Source organism: Anopheles nili (assembly GCF_943737925.1).
Source record: "Anopheles nili chromosome X unlocalized genomic scaffold, idAnoNiliSN_F5_01 X_unloc_29, whole genome shotgun sequence".
NCBI lineage: Eukaryota > Metazoa > Arthropoda > Insecta > Diptera > Culicidae > Anopheles > Anopheles nili.
In genome coordinates this window covers 1-7500 of record NW_026525488.1, presented here as the reverse complement: position 1 = coordinate 7500, position 7500 = coordinate 1, and positions in this window count along the sequence as shown.

Here is a 7500-nt window from a genome sequence, read left to right as displayed (position 1 = left end):
CCCTGGCAGTATGCAATATATGGGAAAACACGAAATACTCTCGGATGGAGGTGTCTGAGAAGTTTGGCGTATATGGACGAAAGTTAGCCACGGTGGTGTTCTAACATCGGTGCTTGGGACGCAAAACCGTCGAATGCATGGTTTCGAGGCAATGTGCGAAAAACGGGCCAAAATGGTGCACGAACAAAGGGGCACGCGCTATATCTGGCAGAAGGAGAACTCTGCGAGGTGTTGTGTGTATGGACGAAAAGTAGGCATTACGAAGTTGAGCAAACGCGCCGAAGACCGCAACTCGATATCTCCAACCGGCTGGTCGGTAGAGCGATTCCCAACACCCCATAGACACCGCAATGGGTGAAAATCGGCTAAGTCCCAATATGTACCTTCAGAGGGGCATATCTCGAAAACTACTCGTCAGATCGGGGCCAAATTCACAGAGAAGACACATGTCGAGGAGTTGTTTCGGTTGAGCGATAGTGGTTTTTGGGTGAAAATGTACCCCTAAACCTTGTACAGAGAGGACCCCTTCCGTAGAGCAAAATCCTGAAGGTCGGGGTCGCGCAAGGGTCGACATGGGTCGAGGTGGACTATCATGCGAAACCACTTTTTTCGGTCCCTACGGTGCCCCTAGATGATGAAAAGTACAATCCGAGGTTGATTACGAACACTTTTGTGCACCCCCTTCCGTAGAGCAAAATCCTGAAGGTCGGGGTTGCGCACAAGTAGACCCCCTTCCGTAGAGCAAAATCCTGAAGGTCGGGGTCGCGCAAGGGTCGACATGGGTCGAGGTGGACTATCATGCGAAACCACTTTTTTCGGTCCCTACGGTGCCCCTAGATGATGAAAAGTACAATCCGAGGTTGATTACGAACACTTTTGTGCACCCCCTTCCGTAGAGCAAAATCCTGAAGGTCGGGGTTGCGCACAAGTAGACCCCCTTCCGTAGAGCAAAATCCTGAAGGTCGGGGTCGCGCAAGGGTCGACATGGGTCGAGGTGGACTATCATGCGAAACCACTTTTTTCGGTCCCTACGGTGCCCCTAGATGATGAAAAGTACAATCCGAGGTTGATTACGAACACTTTTGTGCACCCCCTTCCGTAGAGCAAAATCCTGTAGGTCGGGGTTGGGCACATGTAGACCCCCTTCCGTAGAGCAAAATCCTGAAGGTCGGGGTCGCGCAAGGGTCGACATGGGTCGAGGTGGACTATCATGCGAAACCACTTTTTTCGGTCCCTACGGTGCCCCTAGATGATGAAAAGTACAATCCGAGGTTGATTACGAACACTTTTGTGCACCCCCTTCCGTAGAGCAAAATCCTGAAGGTCGGGGTCGCGCAAGGGTCGACATGGGTCGAGGTGGACTATCATGCGAAACCACTTTTTTCGGTCCCTACGGTGCCCCTAGATGATGAAAAGTACAATCCGAGGTTGATTACGAACACTTTTGTGCACCCCCTTCCGTAGAGCAAAATCCTGAAGGTCGGGGTTGCGCACAAGTAGACCCCCTTCCGTAGAGCAAAATCCTGAAGGTCGGGGTCGCGCAAGGGTCGACATGGGTCGAGGTGGACTATCATGCGAAACCACTTTTTTCGGTCCCTACGGTGCCCCTAGATGATGAAAAGTACAATCCGAGGTTGATTACGAACACTTTTGTGCACCCCCTTCCGTAGAGCAAAATCCTGAAGGTCGGGGTCGCACAAGTGTGCACCCCCTTCCGTAGAGCAAAATCCTGAAGGTCGGGGTCGCGCAAGGGTCGACATGGGTCGAGGTGGACTATCATGCGAAACCACTTTTTTCGGTCCCTACGGTGCCCCTAGATGATGAAAAGTACAATCCGAGGTTGATTACGAACACTTTTGTGCACCCCCTTCCGTAGAGCAAAATCCTGAAGGTCGGGGTCGCGCAAGGGTAGACCCCTTCCGTAGAGCAAAATCCTGAAGGTCGGGGTCGCGCAAGGGTCGACATGGGTCGAGGTGGACTATCATGCGAAACCACTTTTTTCGGTCCCTACGGTGCCCCTAGATGATGAAAAGTACAATCCGAGGTTGATTACGAACACTTTTGTGCACCCCCTTCCGTAGAGCAAAATCCTGAAGGTCGGGGTCGCACAAGTGTGCACCCCCTTCCGTAGAGCAAAATCCTGAAGGTCGGGGTCGCGCAAGGGTCGACATGGGTCGAGGTGGACTATCATGCGAAACCACTTTTTTCGGTCCCTACGGTGCCCCTAGATGATGAAAAGTACAATCCGAGGTTGATTACGAACACTTTTGTGCACCCCCTTCCGTAGAGCAAAATCCTGCAGGTCGGGGTTGCGCACAAGTAGACCCCCTTCCGTAGAGCAAAATCCTGAAGGTCGGGGTTGCGCAAGGGTCGACATGGGTCGAGGTGGACTATCATGCGAAACCACTTTTTTCGGTCCCTACGGTGCCCCTAGATGATGAAAAGTACAATCCGAGGTTGATTACGAACACTTTTGTGCACCCCCTTCCGTAGAGCAAAATCCTGAAGGTCGGGGTTGCGCACAAAGAGACCCCCTTCCGTAGAGCAAAATCCTGAAGGTCGGGGTTGCGCACAAGTAGACCCCCTTCCGTAGAGCAAAATCCTGAAGGTCGGGGTCGCGCAAGGGTCGACATGGGTCGAGGTGGACTATCATGCGAAACCACTTTTTTCGGTCCCTACGGTGCCCCTAGATGATGAAAAGTACAATCCGAGGTTGATTACGAACACTTTTGTGCACCCCCTTCCGTAGAGCAAAATCCTGAAGGTCGGGGTCGCGCAAGGGTCGACATGGGTCGAGGTGGACTATCATGCGAAACCACTTTTTTCGGTCCCTACGGTGCCCCTAGATGATGAAAAGTACAATCCGAGGTTGATTACGAACACTTTTGTGCACCCCCTTCCGTAGAGCAAAATCCTGAAGGTCGGGGTTGCGCACAAGTAGACCCCCTTCCGTAGAGCAAAATCCTGAAGGTCGGGGTCGCGCAAGGGTCGACATGGGTCGAGGTGGACTATCATGCGAAACCACTTTTTTCGGTCCCTACGGTGCCCCTAGATGATGAAAAGTACAATCCGAGGTTGATTACGAACACTTTTGTGCACCCCCTTCCGTAGAGCAAAATCCTGAAGGTCGGGGTTGCGCACAAGTCGACCCCCTTCCGTAGAGCAAAATCCTGAAGGTCGGGGTCGCGCAAGGGTCGACATGGGTCGAGGTGGACTATCATGCGAAACCACTTTTTTCGGTCCCTACGGTGCCCCTAGATGATGAAAAGTACAATCCGAGGTTGATTACGAACACTTTTGTGCACCCCCTTCCGTAGAGCAAAATCCTGAAGGTCGGGGTTGCGCACAAGTAGACCCCCTTCCGTAGAGCAAAATCCTGAAGGTCGGGGTCGCGCAAGGGTCGACATGGGTCGAGGTGGACTATCATGCGAAACCACTTTTTTCGGTCCCTACGGTGCCCCTAGATGATGAAAAGTACAATCCGAGGTTGATTACGAACACTTTTGTGCACCCCCTTCCGTAGAGCAAAATCCTGTAGGTCGGGGTCGCGCAAGGGTCGACATGGGTCGAGGTGGACTATCATGCGAAACCACTTTTTTCGGTCCCTACGGTGCCCCTAGATGATGAAAAGTACAATCCGAGGTTGATTACGAACACTTTTGTGCACCCCCTTCCGTAGAGCAAAATCCTGAAGGTCGGGGTTGCGCACAAGTAGACCCCCTTCCGTAGAGCAAAATCCTGAAGGTCGGGGTCGCGCAAGGGTCGACATGGGTCGAGGTGGACTATCATGCGAAACCACTTTTTTCGGTCCCTACGGTGCCCCTAGATGATGAAAAGTACAATCCGAGGTTGATTACGAACACTTTTGTGCACCCCCTTCCGTAGAGCAAAATCCTGAAGGTCGGGGTCGAGCAAGGGTAGACCCCTTCCGTAGAGCAAAATCCTGAAGGTCGGGGTTGCGCACAAGTAGACCCCCTTCCGTAGAGCAAAATCCTGAAGGTCGGGGTCGCGCAAGGGTCGACATGGGTCGAGGTGGACTATCATGCGAAACCACTTTTTTCGGTCCCTACGGTGCCCCTAGATGATGAAAAGTACAATCCGAGGTTGATTACGAACACTTTTGTGCACCCCCTTCCGTAGAGCAAAATCCTGAAGGTCGGGGTTGCGCACAAGTAGACCCCCTTCCCTAGAGCAAAATCCTGAAGGTCGGGGTCGCGCAAGGGTCGACATGGGTCGAGGTGGACTATCATGCGAAACCACTTTTTTCGGTCCCTACGGTGCCCCTAGATGATGAAAAGTACAATCCGAGGTTGATTACGAACACTTTTGTGCACCCCCTTCCGTAGAGCAAAATCCTGAAGGTCGGGGTCGAGCAAGGGTAGACCCCTTCCGTAGAGCAAAATCCTGAAGGTCGGGGTTGCGCACAAGTAGACCCCCTTCCGTAGAGCAAAATCCTGAAGGTCGGGGTCGCGCAAGGGTAGACCCCTTCCGTAGAGCAAAATCCTGAAGGTCGGGGTCGCGCAAGGGTCGACATGGGTCGAGGTGGACTATCATGCGAAACCACTTTTTTCGGTCCCTACGGTGCCCCTAGATGATGAAAAGTACAATCCGAGGTTGATTACGAACACTTTTGTGCACCCCCTTCCGTAGAGCAAAATCCTGAAGGTCGGGGTCGCGCAAGGGTCGACATGGGTCGAGGTGGACTATCATGCGAAACCACTTTTTTCGGTCCCTACGGTGCCCCTAGATGATGAAAAGTACAATCCGAGGTTGATTACGAACACTTTTGTGCACCCCCTTCCGTAGAGCAAAATCCTGAAGGTCGGGGTCGAGCAAGGGTAGACCCCTTCCGTAGAGCAAAATCCTGAAGGTCGGGGTCGCGCAAGGGTCGACATGGGTCGAGGTGGACTATCATGCGAAACCACTTTTTTCGGTCCCTACGGTGCCCCTAGATGATGAAAAGTACAATCCGAGGTTGATTACGAACACTTTTGTGCACCCCCTTCCGTAGAGCAAAATCCTGAAGGTCGGGGTCGCACAAGTGTGCACCCCCTTCCGTAGAGCAAAATCCTGAAGGTCGGGGTCGCGCAAGGGTCGACATGGGTCGAGGTGGACTATCATGCGAAACCACTTTTTTCGGTCCCTACGGTGCCCCTAGATGATGAAAAGTACAATCCGAGGTTGATTACGAACACTTTTGTGCACCCCCTTCCGTAGAGCAAAATCCTGAAGGTCGGGGTCGCGCAAGGGTCGACATGGGTCGAGGTGGACTATCATGCGAAACCACTTTTTTCGGTCCCTACGGTGCCCCTAGATGATGAAAAGTACAATCCGAGGTTGATTACGAACACTTTTGTGCACCCCCTTCCGTAGAGCAAAATCCTGAAGGTCGGGGTCGCACAAGTGTGCACCCCCTTCCGTAGAGCAAAATCCTGAAGGTCGGGGTCGCGCAAGGGTCGACATGGGTCGAGGTGGACTATCATGCGAAACCACTTTTTTCGGTCCCTACGGTGCCCCTAGATGATGAAAAGTACAATCCGAGGTTGATTACGAACACTTTTGTGCACCCCCTTCCGTAGAGCAAAATCCTGAAGGTCGGGGTCGAGCAAGGGTAGACCCCTTCCGTAGAGCAAAATCCTGAAGGTCGGGGTCGCGCAAGGGTCGACATGGGTCGAGGTGGACTATCATGCGAAACCACTTTTTTCGGTCCCTACGGTGCCCCTAGATGATGAAAAGTACAATCCGAGGTTGATTACGAACACTTTTGTGCACCCCCTTCCGTAGAGCAAAATCCTGAAGGTCGGGGTCGCGCAAGGGTCGACATGGGTCGAGGTGGACTATCATGCGAAACCACTTTTTTCGGTCCCTACGGTGCCCCTAGATGATGAAAAGTACAATCCGAGGTTGATTACGAACACTTTTGTGCACCCCCTTCCGTAGAGCAAAATCCTGAAGGTCGGGGTTGCGCACAAGTAGACCCCCTTCCGTAGAGCAAAATCCTGAAGGTCGGGGTCGCGCAAGGGTCGACATGGGTCGAGGTGGACTATCATGCGAAACCACTTTTTTCGGTCCCTACGGTGCCCCTAGATGATGAAAAGTACAATCCGAGGTTGATTACGAACACTTTTGTGCACCCCCTTCCGTAGAGCAAAATCCTGAAGGTCGGGGTTGCGCACAAGTAGACCCCCTTCCGTAGAGCAAAATCCTGAAGGTCGGGGTCGCGCAAGGGTCGACATGGGTCGAGGTGGACTATCATGCGAAACCACTTTTTTCGGTCCCTACGATGCCCGTAGATGATGAAAAGTACAATCCGAGGTTGATTACGAACACTTTTGTGCACCCCCTTCCGTAGAGCAAAAACCTGAAGGTCGGGGTTGCGCACAAGTAGACCCCCTTCCGTAGAGCAAAATCCTGAAGGTCGGGGTCGCGCAAGGGTCGACATGGGTCGAGGTGGACTATCATGCGAAACCACTTTTTTCGGTCCCTACGGTGCCCCTAGATGATGAAAAGTACAATCCGAGGTTGATTACGAACACTTTTGTGCACCCCCTTCCGTAGAGCAAAATCCTGAAGGTCGGGGTTGCGCACAAGTCGACCCCCTTCCGTAGAGCAAAATCCTGAAGGTCGGGGTCGCGCAAGGGTCGACATGGGTCGAGGTGGACTATCATGCGAAACCACTTTTTTCGGTCCCTACGGTGCCCCTAGATGATGAAAAGTACAATCCGAGGTTGATTACGAACACTTTTGTGCACCCCCTTCCGTAGAGCAAAATCCTGAAGGTCGGGGTCGCGCAAGGGTCGACATGGGTCGAGGTGGACTATCATGCGAAACCACTTTTTTCGGTCCCTACGGTGCCCCTAGATGATGAAAAGTACAATCCGAGGTTGATTACGAACACTTTTGTGCACCCCCTTCCGTAGAGCAAAATCCTGAAGGTCGGGGTCGCGCAAGGGTCGACATGGGTCGAGGTGGACTATCATGCGAAACCACTTTTTTCGGTCCCTACGGTGCCCCTAGATGATGAAAAGTACAATCCGAGGTTGATTACGAACACTTTTGTGCACCCCCTTCCGTAGAGCAAAATCCTGAAGGTCGGGGTTGCGCACAAGTCGACCCCCTTCCGTAGAGCAAAATCCTGAAGGTCGGGGTCGCGCAAGGGTCGACATGGGTCGAGGTGGACTATCATGCGAAACCACTTTTTTCGGTCCCTACGGTGCCCCTAGATGATGAAAAGTACAATCCGAGGTTGATTACGAACACTTTTGTGCACCCCCTTCCGTAGAGCAAAATCCTGAAGGTCGGGGTTGCGCACAAGTAGACCCCCTTCCGTAGAGCAAAATCCTGAAGGTCGGGGTCGCGCAAGGGTCGACATGGGTCGAGGTGGTCTATGATGCGAAACCACTTTTTTCGGTCCCTACGGTGCCCCTAGATGATGAAAAGTACAATCCGAGGTTGATTACGAACACTTTTGTGCACCCCCTTCCGTAGAGCAAAATCCTG